Raw genomic sequence first — 15,043 nt, forward strand, 5'->3', positions numbered from 1 at the left:
GGCAAAAACGCAAGGAATATATGAGTGCACGGTCCTCTTACTCCTTGTTATTTGTCTCTCTGGGAGATATTATTTCTATTTGCATCAATGTTCAGTCTTTCAGTGTAATGAAAACAATAGAGTTGACGTGCTTTTTGCCTTCCCAGATATTGTACAGCTCACCCTGCAGAAAAATTGCTTGCTCTTCCACTAGTACTAATTTGTCCTTAAGCTATTTTGAAGGTACATAGTAACATGTAAAAGAATTTTCTTAATTTCATCTCCACTACTCTGCTCCTCTTCGGATAATGACCAAAGGTCTGCCAGAGTAGAAAGCATAGACACAGGGGAGCATGAATACTAGAGGTCTGTTGTAGCAAAATTCTTGAAATATATTTATTTACATTGGATTATTTCTCATTTCCTCAATTGGGAGATGTGTGGGACCTTTAACTTCCAGATTGGGTGGGAGCATGTGGAGATTTTAAGCCAAAATCTCTGGACAGAGATGAATCTCTATTTAATTATAAGAATGGTCATACTGAGTCAGATCAATGGTTCATCTAACCCATAATCCTGACTTCTGACAGTGGCTGATGCCAGATGCTTCAGAGCGAATCAACAGAACAGGGGAATTATCAAGTGATCCATCCACTGTCATCCAAGGGACTAAGCCAAGGAGTTTTACAATATTTTGTGAAACTATACTGCCGATACTGTATGCCAGTAGGATATCCATTTTTCAGTTAAAAGGATTGTATAGTAGGGTCGGTTTTGTAGTCACAACCACAGCAACCTGTTCTGGCAGGGTGCAATGCTGTAAGGGGTCCTCATTTCCAATACCTCCTGCAGGCCATCTGACTCTCACTAGGTCTGTGACTCAGGCCTCCAGCCATATCGAAAAGTACAGATCCCTTCCAGGGTAACAAAGGTGGTACAATTTTAAAGTTCATAAAACATATTAATACAGGAGAGCTTTCAGCAGGAATGGCACTGGGAACGGTGCTTGTGGGGCCTACAGTCCCAGCAAATTTGCTGTAGCCACTCCTCCCAGAGCTGTGTACCCAGCTAGCAGCCACTGCTCTCTGGCCATCCAGCTCCCACTGCCACAGTCTCTCCTTCTTTGAGAACTGATCCATGGCTGGTAGGGGGCTGTGGGAGCTTGCCTGATGTTAGAAGTGGCTGTGCCCAAGTGAGTCTCTGCTGAGCTGATGTGGGGGGACAGGGAGCCTGTCTGTACCAGTGCGTCTGGCTCAGAAGTGGGAACTGCGGCTGCTGCTGTACTAAACAAGCATTTAGTCTCCTGAGTGCTCAGCTTAAAGAGACAGCACACAGACACACTCCAGCATGCACACAGTCTTTTTCACACACCCCCAATACACACACACACCCTCTCACACACTTGTATTGTTCCTACTACTTGGTACTTCCTGTCAAAATGCGCAATACACATATATTCTCTGTAATTTTATTCTTTCAAAGTTCGTTGAGGATTATAGTACTGTTATTACTTTTTGACTGGTCTGTGTATTTCATAATTTTATTTCTCTTATGCTTAAGTTTAATTTTTTTGAGTAATGAGTTCTAAAATGCCTAATCTGTCCTGGCTGGAGTAATTATCATTATTACTTTTATCATCATATTGTGCTTTGTCATTCATTACTTAAAGTGGTACAATCAAATAATAGTATCCTTCTAGAATGCAAATTTAGCTTGTACTCACCTTAGCAGTGCCAGTTTAAAAAACAAAAAGATTAGCTAAACGCATAACTTTAGACAGTGTGTAAATGAGGGTCACTTATTCTCAAATTGTATTTTTAATTATATCTGTAAAATAACTTAAAATGTGTATGAAAATAAATGTGGTTCCAAGTCTGAAACTAATAGTAATGATGTAGTCAAATGTTAGCGAGTCACATACATGATTGTGATTGGTAAACGTAAATGCCAAAATAATTAGAAAATTAAATTGCTATTCTTAATAAAAGAGGAAAATAGTTAACATATGAATTTAAAATTAAGTAAATATGCTTGAGGAACAATTGATTAAAATAGAGTAGTAACGGCAGTAACACAGAGTGTGTCTGTTAGAGAAAGCAGGCAGATTTTTATTTTATTTTATTTTATTTTTGTATTTAACTCTTCTGAAGATAGCATATAAAGTTTCAGACTGGTGTTTCTGATCTGTGTTAAGGCTCCAAAACTGATACCACTAGGTTTGTTGCTTGTTCTAAATTTATATGTAAAATATATTAAAAAGTACATATAAAATATTTTAAAAATTGCATATAAAATATTGCTTTAGTTGGTGTCTGTATATATTTTTTTCTTTATAGGAATTATAAATTAGCTGACAGGAACATTGTATCTAAGTTATTATCTGCAAAAAACTCTAGAGTTTTCAGGTGCTTAAGTAGCCCCTGTTATCATGGTTAAAGTCTTCCTCTGTACTGCTCCCCACCCCCACCCCCCCAAAAAACAACCCAACCTGAAATAACACTCCTGCTTCCTTCCTACCTGGTTTGCATTCCCAGTGAGCTGCTGCACATGCTCCGGGCCAGGCTGAGGATGCTTAGGTTTGCAATCTGGCTAGGGCTCAGGAGCTGCATAGACCCAGCATCCATCACCCTTCTCCCTGCTGCCTCCTCCAGCTGCTGCTAAAGATGGAGGACAGAGCAGAAGGTTTCTGGGAAAGGCCTCCTCCAGCCCCTGTTCTCAGTCAACCCTCTCTAGCATCGATGATCCCTGCTCTGGATTAACCGCAGTGTGAGTAGTTGTAGTATGGCTCCAAGTCTCCAAATATCCTACTTTGCTATATGCAGATGGCCTATTTTAAAATACAATTCAGTACATAAAGTAATTTCCCCCCAGAAGTTTGCATTTGTTTGTTATTATTAGCTTGTTCATTTATTAGCTTAGCTTGTTTTCTATGGATTTTCTGTGAATAAATGTGCCTCCAGTGAGCTGTCATAGATGACGTTTAAACCTGATCTATCTCTCTCTCTATTCTCCCTCTGAAGGTAACATAGATAAAACACACTTAAGAGGGTATTGTCAAAGTAAGTATATGTGCCCACAAGATTCATAGCTCAGCCTCCACACTGGGAAGAGGCTGAAGCTGCTTCTGTCTTTCAGACCTCTTCTTGAACTATTCCTTAGACCATCTTTTAGGGTCATTCTTCAGCCCCACCATGGGGTCATATTCCTTCCAGTAGGCTGGCATGCTTCTTCCTCAGGACTGGTTGGGGAAACCCAGACCCAACTTCTAACTGGGTACCAGCCCAGGGACCCTGTATTAAGCAGTTGGGTCAGCTTCATCAGGCGTGCTGCTATTTCTCTGAGTTCCTTCCCTACAGCTTGTGCTTAGCTTAGCCTCCCTCTAGCTCTCAAGCATCTGGTTCCACCTATACTCTCCTTTCTCTGCTGAGACAACCATTTTTCCATCCCTCTTAAGCTGATCTGCTCTCTTTAGGATTCCCTCCACAGAAGCAGCCTCTTCCCTCAGGTTCCTTCTAAGGCCCAAGTGCCTAATGATTCTTAACTAGCTCCAACTCAAACTAGGATGCAATCAGAGGTCCACTGATCAGCTCTTAACCCCTTGTCTAACAGATTATGGCAGTAGCTCCATTACAAATATCCTTTTCCTTCCATCTTATGTTCTTATGAAAGGCAAGTGACAGAGTTGCCATGCTGCTATCTCAAAGAAAATGACATTTTCTTAAGAAAAAGGAGCAATCACATAGGTCCAAATTCTGTTTTCACTCTCGCAAGTGTAAATCTGGAATGACTCTGACTTCATTGGGGCTACTCCAGATTTATACCAATGAAGCCGAGAGACGAATTTGGCCCTTGTCGAGCATCAGCAATTTTTTTTAGATTAAGGGATAAGTTCATCCATAAGCAAGAGTTTATGAATACTGAGGAGTTAATATATCTTTATTAGCCAACAGCTTTGTTCTTTGTAATTTGTTGTAGTTAGTGATATGTATCCTATATATTTGACACAAAACAATACCTATATGCAGCATTTTACTATATCACATTAAACATATCACTCTGAATACTTTTATGAGTATATGTGTGCTGTGTTCATATATTCCATACATATAGGATGGTTTATGCTTTTTATAACAAAGTACTTTACACATGAGAAATTTTTACAATGCTTAATAAAGTTTTGTCTCCCTAAAACTGGAATTTGGAATTCCTAAGTAAGGGATTCTATGCAATAACTTTACATCATCTGTTCCAACTTTCTTCTTCTCAGTTGAAAATCATGGCTGATTAAAAGTCTAATGCAACAGCTGTTTATGATTATATGATTGATATATTTCTAGGCAGATGCTGAGTATTAAAAGCAGGACCCTTCAGAATTCTTCTCAGTGCTTGGAAACTTTAAATTGACTTTTTAAAAAAAAATTGTAAGACGCAACTTCCCGGCAAAACAAATCATTTATATTTTTAATAGTTAACATTGATTTCTTTCTGCATAAGTTAGAAAGAGCTGATGCTTCTCAAAATCACACTTTTGTAATGTTTCATGATCACAGAATATAACTGTATACAGATGTTCCCCGGGTTACGTAAGACCCGACTTATGAAAATTCACACTTACGGAAAAAAGTTCCATAAGCCAGAAATAGGATTTTCGAGTTGCAGAATTTTTTGCTTAATGTACGGATATACTTTTCTGACTTACGCAAAATTCGAGTTATGCAAGGCTTTCTGGAATGGAATGATTGAGTAAGTCGGGGAGCATCTGTAAATTCAGCATTTTGCTGACTTCACAGATCCCAAAGCTCTTTAAAAGCTTTTATCAACTCATTGTACAAACAAATCACTTTGATTATAAGTCAGTTTGAGAATGAAACATAGCAGCACTGCACAACAGTTAGAACAACAAGTGAAGAGTGGCATAACCAACTGAAATTGCAACAGAGAATGAAGTAGTACAATGCATTTAGTCAAGCTGGAATTTAGCAAGAGCACTGGGTTTACACCTGCTTCTACAAAAGGTACCATGAGGGCTTTAATGAGTAGGGGCATTCAAAATGTCTGTTTTACACACCTGCTGGAAAGCTAGCAAGTGCAGAGTGCCAATCACAACCTTAAATTAACCTTCTTGTACTTAAGTATCAAGACAAACTTTTTCAAAAGGTTCCATGGGCAAGTAACTTGTTCTTTTGCCCACTCCAGGAATTTTCAGAAAGGTCCTCTTTAAGCATGGAGCAAAAGCTGGAGCACTAAAGCTGGATTTTTCAGGAGGTCACAAAGGATGATCACATGCCTAACCAGATGCTGCTACTTCAGTCATGTCAAGGCACAACCAATGTAATGTATGCAGTTAATGACTTAACACACTTGTTTATCAGAAGGTCATTTTGTTGAGCCAGATGCTGCATGCCTGGGGAACATACCCTTAAATGAAGTAATGCTCCTTAAACACGTGTTCCATTCTGAGGGTTTCTATTTGGCTATGGGGTCAATGGTTGCCCTGTCCTAACCAGGCAGAGTATGGCCAAAGTAATGTTTTAACAAATGTTCAGGAGTGAGCTCTTGCTCAGGAGAGAAGACACAGCACTTCTGTTAACTGTATGTAAAAACTCAGTCCTGCCTGAATCTGCCCAGGCTCCTTGAAACATGTAATTCATAGAGACTACTCAGAAACTCAGTAAGTGCCTGAGTATCATTGTTCCCATGCAAACCATGACTTATTCTGTAGCCACTCCCACATTTGTAACTTGTTGCCTATTTTTTCAATACAGATTTTTAGTTTTTATTGTTTCTTCTAGCAAGAGATGGGGAAATTTGCTGTAATGTAATAAATCAGAGGACAGATTAAGAGTTTGAGTAGTTATATTGCTGCTAGTCACTTGCATTAGCAACCTGCTCAGAGTATCTGTAGAGGGGGAGGGGAAAGGACATTTTTTTAAAACCTATGGTTAGGTGTGTTGGGGAATTTACATAAATTCAGTTATTTTTTTAAACAAATCCCACATCTCTAGCTCTGTACCTAAGGACTCTTTTACCAAGCCTTCCTACACACCTCAGGGATGGTATCATAGGTATATTAGAAAAATAGTGATCAAACATACTTGTCTTGACTTCAGTATAACAGTTTAATGTTTTTTGTTTTACTTACACTTAAGGTGGTTGGTTATGATGGAGTTTACAAGCCCTTTGGAAGAACTTCCTTAGGAGAAGTCTCCCTAGGAAATAAACAAATAGCTATAGAAAAGATCCTGACCACAGTGGTCATGAAACTGCAGCTGCTCTCTTCACTTCCTAACTTGTTTGGGTGAAGGGAAGGCAGCTGTGTTTCTGGCCCAGTCAGTTGGAACAGGAGGGTCTCATTACCCTCATCAAAAGATGTATAAGATTGGTCTTTGTTCAAGAAAGAAATGCAGGCAAAGCTGTGTGGGGGAAAAGCCTTATAAAAACCTCCTCAGTTCAGGTAGGTATAGGCTTAAGCTTTCTATTGAAATGAGTTTTTATTGTTTTAGGACATTTTGTTGTATATGTGCTAACTGTAGAAGGAAAATATCTGACTAGTGTCCTGAGGCAATCTTTGCTTGGTCATTTAAAAAGGCTGACTAGTGTCTTAAGGCAATCATTGCTCTGAGTCATCTAGAAAGATTAAAATTAAATATGAACCTTAGCTAGGATTTTATTATTTTTGTAAAATAAACTTGGTTGTTTGACTTACTTGTTTTGTTGGTCCTAGGTCTAGATCTTCCATATTCTACCTTTAAATTGTCAGAGCTTAATTCTGCATAATGTGAACAATAAAAAAAATTCACATTAGTGTAAATGGGAGTTCTGGAAGTGCAAGCAATACTGTATCAAGCTGTTAGGATAAGTTTTCATGAAGTATTGTCTTAATAGCAGTATGATAAGATGCCTAAAATGTGTAATAGGGAACTTTTAAAAGACTGCCCCCATGTCTCAATGTTCTCAATTGATATCCTGTTAGAGTATGTGTATGATAGCTATTCTTACTGAGGCTAGAAACTCAGATCAAGGAGAGGTCTTGCAATATCAACAGTACTTCTGAAATAGAATGTATGGTTTTGATGAGGGATCCATTGTATTCTTCAGTGGGAGAGCTCTCTTTCTAGAGGAGAATGAGACAATGTTGATACTTTGAGAAGGAATCAGCTCAATTATCTAAGAAATTTTTCTGTTAATGGCATGAATGTCTTAATAAACTCTTTAGCGTCCTGTGAGTGCTCCAAGACCCAGTGGGCTAAGGATATCCAACGGTTTTGCGAAATTCTTACCATCTGATTCCATATCATATAGTGTAGAAATAAGTGTCTCCTTTTTACAGCAATGTCAATGCTGTTCCTTAAATTAGCCATCGGCAGCCACTTTTGATACAGAGTTGTTCCATGCCCCACAACTGAAAGTGCCAGCTATCTTTTGACCTTATCACATGCCTCAAATATTGAAGGTGAGGGGTTGAGAATTGGGTCTTAGCACTGTGCTAGTGTAGCTCATTGCTATTTTACTTCTCACTGTTTTCTGAGCAAGTACGGTACCTAGTGATAGATGTACTTGAGAATAAACTATGTTTGTATAACCAATTTATAGAGGAAAAACAATGTGTGAGGCATCAGAGCCTGGAGAAGAACCTTGATCATGGGATTTGTCACTGGCTGCAGCCTTCTGCATTGTCTGCCAACAAATCCTAGGTGCATTGTTCAAGAGCAAATAGTACTCAGTGGAATGTTTTAAAATCTTGTATTTTAGGATGCTTCAGATCTAAACAGCTCTTCTTTATCTGTGCTTATACTCAGGGGTTTGGTTGTGTGGGTCTTTTTGTTTAACTGGGAGCTTGAGGCATATTTCAGCTGGTGATAATCTACTAGGTATGGTCAATTTGAAACACACTTCAACATTGTGGCTTAAATCTAACTTGAATGCAAAAATAGGTTAACTTTCTACTTTGGAGAAGCTAGAGAAAGATATAGATAGCAGCACAGTAGAAAAAGTAAATAAGACTATGAAAAAAGGAGGGGAGAGAGTCTAATGGAAAATGTATTTATGTAACATGAGAGATCCACATGCAGCAGCCTAGCTTTGGAGACTGGGAAAGAGTGGTGTCTTAAGTCTAATATACAACACAAGCTTCCCTTTAACTAGAAAACCATGTTTTAAATACAACTGTGCATTTGCTTGCAAAATTTGTGTAGTTACTTCAGTATTCATTCAGCCTGCCTTGCAGTGGAAAAGGTCTATATCAGACAAGGGATAATATGGTCAGGAGGTGATGTGGCAGATCCTGATGTCCCTTCCAGTGTGTGGCAAGGTATTATCTGCCTCTTGCTGTAATACTCAGGTTGGTATCTTGGGAACGTATAGCAGTAGTGTCTGGTATTGGCAACTGGCACTTGAAGTAACATGAAGAAACAGAAACTGTGTTATAAATTCATTTGGTTTTGGACATGGCTATGGGTTCACAAGTTTCATCATTCATACTTGTGGTGAAATGGTATAAATGGAATTATATCCCCTTCTTAAAAAGCTTTTTGCTTGATCCTATATGATCACAGATAAATAAGCAAAAGTCCATGAATTTCCAAATAAACATAAGCAGGTAGGCTCTTAAAAATAAATTACAAAAAAAAAGTAGATGTAATTCCTATCTTGTGCTAGGGAAGAAATATTGTATAGGCCCTTAACCTGCAAAAAACTTAAGCATATGCTGAAGTACTTTAATGGGAATATTCATAATATATAAATTTAAGCAAATGAAAAGTCTTTGCAGTACTGGGGCTTAAGAAATATCCTTTCTATGATCCTTCTTTGAAGATATGAAACAAAAGGCAATAAGAAATATCAATGGAAAACCTCTAACAAGGTCTCACTTTGTGGTAGGAGACACTGTACATCCCCCTTTTCTTAAAAAGAAACACCAACCAGTGAAGTGGAATAGTGACCTGCCACTAGTGAGTCCTGGATTCAGTGAAGCATCTGGTGGAGATGTCTAATAAAATGACCATGTAAAGATTTTATTTTATTTAAACCTTTTGGGTGTGAAAGTTCAAAATCTCATGTCTTCACTGAAGTCCAATGGAGTTAACCAGTCCAAATGCAAAGAGAATTGGATCCACAGAAAATTTGCTCTCTTGGTATGAGGAAACCTGTTTGAGAGAGGGTTGAATTCTTTAATGTTGCTCTTATGAAATAGTGTGGCCATAACAGTACTTTAGAGCTTGCTGTTTTCTGCTCTTTTCCATCAGTGCACCTCATTTTAGGCACTGATTCAAATGGAATAAATCACTGATCAAAATTTGTTCTTCCTAAAAACTTTGTAGTGTCTTTGTAACTTTACAAAGTTGTATAAACTGTATTGTGGATCGACAGAATTCCATGTTTACTTTTTCATTTAAAGTATCCATTTAATTTTAAATTTCTTGGAACACAAGCACTGCTGACTAGTTTGTTTATATTAATAATCCTTTAAAAGATGACTAATTGACATCGGGGAAACAGGTGATACCTCTCTTAAATGCCATCTGCAAGAAGTAGAAAGCAGCACTGAATGTCTAGCCTATGTGGATCTCCATTCTCTACCTATGACTTCCCACTAGCATTTTCCTATAGCTTGTCCGAGCATATGGCATAAGTTAAATGGCCTCTGCCTATGGCAGCATAGCCTGTAAAGATGCCGCCTACATCTTTTGCTCTATAGTAGAAACAGTTAAGGAATGAATGGCCTGTTGCTGAGAGTTCATGACTCCCACTGACTCTGAGTTTGGAACAATTAACAGAAGGTCCTCCAGGGTTCTGTTGTCAGTCCGTTAAGATGTGTTAAGCCCAAGGAAAAGCAAAGATGGCCTTTGCATAAGGAGAGTTGCTCAGAACTTGTTTCTGCTTGAATAGAAACTTGTGATATGGAAAGATGGACCGTTTAACAAATCATGATACTTCTAGGAGAAATACTCTTGAAGTAAAACTAAATGGTTTCATAGGGTATCTGAACAGAAGAGCAGTTACAGTAGCTAGTCTTTTTATTCCAGTCAAGGGTTTTATACATCTATTCTGGCAATAGAGGTGGAGTCATAACTCTGCTACATACTTGTTTTCTTAAGTAACTGTTTTCTGATGAAAATGTAACACTGTTGATAAAGGTAGCTTTGCAGTAAAGCTAAATTTAGTAATTCTAGGCATATGTTTGTTAGTGACATTCCTCTTTATAGTACATGAATCTAGAAAGACTAAAAAGACAATTTTTGGTTTGGAATCTGGAATGCATGTCTGTAACGTTTCCTGCTGTGCTAAATATTTTTAAAGATACATGGATTGGTGAGCAACTTAAATATTCTGAGATAAAACTGGTGAAATCAGGCAAGCTTAACTCCTTGTTTTCAAGTAATCAGGCTGTCTGAAAATCTCAGGGTTTAAGAGTAGTTTCAGGAAGAAAGGAAGGCAGCATTGGAAGTAATCAGTTACCACATGCTAATGCATGAACATAATGAGCAATGTGTGAGTGCGCTTTGTGTTTTGAGGGCTCCAATTTTGTGATATGAAATATCACTTGCTGTATCTGTAACTTTTTGAGAAATCTGACTTGGAAATGAGACTCAATTCTTGCTCGAGATCCCAAGAGAAAGTTCTTTCTTTCAGCAAAATAATTCAAGTTGTAATATCTCTTGTGCATTCCTATTATCTGGTGCTTCCTTAATTATCATATTTCACATGCTTTTGAATGATGAAGAAGCCGTGAGCTTTTGAATAAACATTTTTAGAGGAATGTTGCAAAAATAAATCTGGCTGATAAATCAGTTTGTCATGAAATGTTAGTAGCATTATTTGAACTACATTAATGCTTTACTCATATTAGGGCCAGCTGACCTCTCTAGTAAAAAATCTATATCCTCCCAGCCAGTCTAGTACTTTGTGAATCTACATAATTCTAAGTAGCTGGTATCCAAAACCATATTCTGTGTCCTGGTGGGGTCATTCCCTGACTGCTAAAACAGTTTAGAAAAACTCCTAAGTGCACAAACAAATTATAATCTAGTTTTAGAAGGAAGCATGGTGTAGTGATTGTCAGTGTGGTGGTCTCCAACACTGGACTTTATTTCCTATACTCTAGTGACTTTTGAACAAATTATTTTCAACAGACATTGTCAACTTACATCAGATTTCTGTCTGAATTGTTTACTTTCTGGTGTTAGTGATTTTAGTTGTTACTTGTAAGTGGCAGATTGAAGACACATTCCCTTTTTAGCAGCTTGTTTCTTTTGTCAGCCCTCAGTATATAAAGTCAGCTTTTTGGGCCTTTCATACAGCAACCAGGGAGAGAATTTTTGTTATGGAGGGATGGGGATCCAGGAAAAAAAACTTCAGTCATAAAGACTGGCAGGGGTGGCTGAGAGGCAGGTGTGGTAACTGAAACTACTCAGCTTTTGAATGTTTGAATGTACAGTGTTCCTTTTTTAAACTTCTGTGCTTCAGTTTCACTGTATGTATGAAGATAAGACTTGCCTATTTCAGGGCTGTTGTGGACTTGTGTTTTGAAAGAGCTTTGAGATTCTCTACAGAAATGCCAAATACTGGCATAATATTCTGTTGCAGTTTGAGCTGTCTCCAACTGAATTCTGTGCAAGTAGAAGTAATATTACTGACTTGCATTACTGGAGTTCTTTAATGCAGTGTTCATGCACAACTTTTTTTTTTCTGTCATACCTAGGAGCTGTGATTGTGTAATAAAGGATGCCACTTTGTAGCAACATGCTATATCTGTTGAGCTATGCTTTTCTAAGGTCACCCTGCACAGAAGTACATGAGTGATGAATGGCTTCTTTTCTTGCAAATTAAATAGGATGTTTAAGTTGGAGAGAGCGGCCCCATCTGCAAATGCCAAGAGTGTTTACGCTCTGGCTCACAGCAGCCTCTAGTTTAAGGGTCAGATTCCCAGCTGGTGTAAATTGATATAGATCAATTGAAGTCAATGTAGACATGCTCACTTACACTAAAAGCTGGCCCTAAATCTTTGGAACAAAGGAAAACAGCTGAGAATTTTTTTTTTTTGACAGCTAAAATCTTGTTCTGTGTAAGTTTGTGTAGTTTTCAAAAACTCATGAGTTGTTACATGAGTAACATGCAAAAGAAGTGCCCACAACAAACAAGATGCACTGAGATCCCTCATCCCAAAGGGGTTTTTAAATGCCAGTTGCTGTGCACCTGGCTTTCAGCTGATGTGAAAAGTAATACTACTTCTGTTTTAGTCCTTGTAGACTGACATTATGCATGCATGGGCTTTTTTGCATGCCTTGGCAATACTATAATATTTTCAGTCCTTTCTCAGGTAAGAGAAACCAATAACCTGTGATAGTTCTGCTCCAGGTTTCAGTATCCAGTTGGTCATGCAAATGGACCTACCGATCAGTTTAACTACTCAAGTTTCTTTCAGATCATACATTTGGGGTTTTTTACATATTAAGAAAAATATTTCCAAGGAACACTGTATTTCATGCATCAGAATCCATCATTTTCCACAAGTAGCAGGGAAAGAATGCGTACTAATCTTATTTCAGTTTCCACTCCTGAGGGAGGGTAACACTCTCTCTGAATTTATTCCAGAGATATCAGAGGGGTAGCCATGTTAGTCTGGATCTGTAAAAGCAGCGAAGAATCCTGTGGCACCTTATAGACTAACAGACATTTTGGAGCATGAGCTTTCGTGGGTGAATACCCACTTCGTCAGATGCACACAGTGGAAATTTCCAGGGGTGTGTGTGTGTGTACACACACACAAATATATGCAGGCAAGCTAGAGATAATGAGGTAGTTCAATCAGGGAAGATGAGGCCCTGTTCTAGCAGTTGAGGTGTGAAAACCAAGGGAGGAGAAACTGGTTTTGTAATTGGCAAGCCATTCACAGTCCTTGTTTAATCCTGAGCTGATGGTGTCAAATTTGCAGATGAACTGAAGCTCAGCAGTTTCTCTTTGAAGTCCTGGTCCTTAAGGTGTTTTTTGCTGCAGGATGGCCACCTTGAGGTCTGCTAGAACAGGGCTTCATCCTCCCTGATTAAACTACCTTATTATCTCTAGCTTGCCTGCATATATATATATATATACACACACACACACACACACACACACACCTGCCCCTGGAAATTTCCACTACATGCATCTGACAAAGTGGGTATTCACCCACGAAAGCTCATGCTCCAAAACGTCTGTTAGTCTATAAGGTGCCACAGGATTCTTCAGAGAGAGTATATTTTGTCTTTATAACATGAACAGCTCAGCTGGTATAACACAGGGCCATCAAGTATTGTACAGGATCTAATCTGTTGCCAAGTTTCAAATAACTCAGTAATGCTTCTGGTGGAAGGAAAGCAAATAGTTCGTGCTCTGGATTGATGGCACAATGTTTATGAAAGGGAAGTATTGTGAAAATTGGAGAGTTCCATCAGTGCAAATGTAGTCATTGATGAATTAAGACTGGAACTTTAGGCACCCAGTTCCCATCCTAAATTGAATCCTAGCTTAAAAAACCAACATTTAGTTCAGTGGGTTATATCTCCCAGGACCATGCAAACACAGGAGCCGGCCCTGAGCTGCTGGACTCTTCAGTCTAGCGGGCTCCTCTCCTCCCACCCCTGAACCTAGAAAAATGGATCAGCCCAATCTGCTCTCTGTGACCTCTCTTCTCTGCTGCAGGACAACAATGGACAGCTCCACACTCTCTCCTTCTTTCCTAGAGGTCATGGGGAAGAGGATTACTAACCCAGAGCTGCTCCAGCAGCAGCTAGGATCTCCTTATGGCAACAACAACAGAGTCCTGCAAAGGGGTGTATGAAGAGTGGCAATGGGCAGCTGAATTTATCTGAGCTAGGGATGGAGACAGCGTGGCCTGAATTAATTGTGACCAATGCACTCTTGCCAAATTATTCTCCCATTGCTGCCCTGAGAAACCCAGTCAACTACCTCAATATTTCTTGAAAATCTTAATATGAGAGCTCAGATACAGGTCCCCCTACCATGTCAAAAGTTAAAACTTGCATCATTTAATTTTCCCTTCAAATGTATTTTTTCACAAGAACAAAGATGTTTGCACCACTCAGATCAACAAAAATACCCCCTGTATTTCCAATTCTAGGAAGTCTTTGGGTGACCAAATAAAGTCAATATTCACATTCTGCAGTTAAAGGAATGTCTCTGATTCCACATTCAGAAAAAGGTCCCACAGAATTGACGCTATATATTACCGCACAATAGCGAAAGATGATGTGCATAGGTGGTGGAGAGGGCTGTGGTTAGTGTAACGAATTTTGTAAATGACTGCAAATGGTGGTGAAAGAGCTACACAGATTTTGTTTCTAGCAGCAGTGAGCACTGTGGATTTCATTGAGAAAATCTGTACCTTTCTAGGTGAGAGGAGAACACAAATTTGCTGGAAGCCAAAAATCTTTCTACGAACTCCATCAGCCTGCAAAAATATTTTTTCCTTTGAGCCAAAAAAAAGGAAAAAATGAGATCAGAAAAGAATTAACAACCTTGGAAGAAAAAATTCACTGTGAGAATATTGTATATGTCTTGGCTTTACCTGAATTCCTACATTCTCTTTTTTTTTTTTTTTTTTTTTTTTTTCCAGAAAGAAAACACAGTTAGAGATTCTCAAGTACTTGTGGTATCATAGGAAACAATCATTTCAAAATTGTATTTCAAGATGTGGAAAGGACTTGGCCAGAGCACAAAAGTTGCAGCATTAATTTGCCAATAGGATTTCACAGGGTGCATTTTTTTTTGGCTAAATCCAGCCCCTTTGTATATAAACAAATCATGAAGGAAAGAGCAGTTACAGGAGAAGCCTTTTATCTGTACAACGTTTTATAATTATTCCATTTGTAAGTCAAAAACAGATCTTGCTTGTCTAAAAAAATAAACCGAATGAGAGAATACCAATAAACTGTGAAGAAGATGGTGGTAAAATAATGGGGGACCTTATCCTGCAACTTCAAGTGTCTGTGTGGATTGCTTATCTATAAGGAGTCCTGCTGAGTCAGGGGCTCTGTGTGGGTCCACTTGTCCACCTGCAATCCTG

This window comes from Gopherus evgoodei, chromosome 8 (assembly GCF_007399415.2).
Source record: "Gopherus evgoodei ecotype Sinaloan lineage chromosome 8, rGopEvg1_v1.p, whole genome shotgun sequence".
NCBI classification, from domain to species: domain Eukaryota; kingdom Metazoa; phylum Chordata; order Testudines; family Testudinidae; genus Gopherus; species Gopherus evgoodei.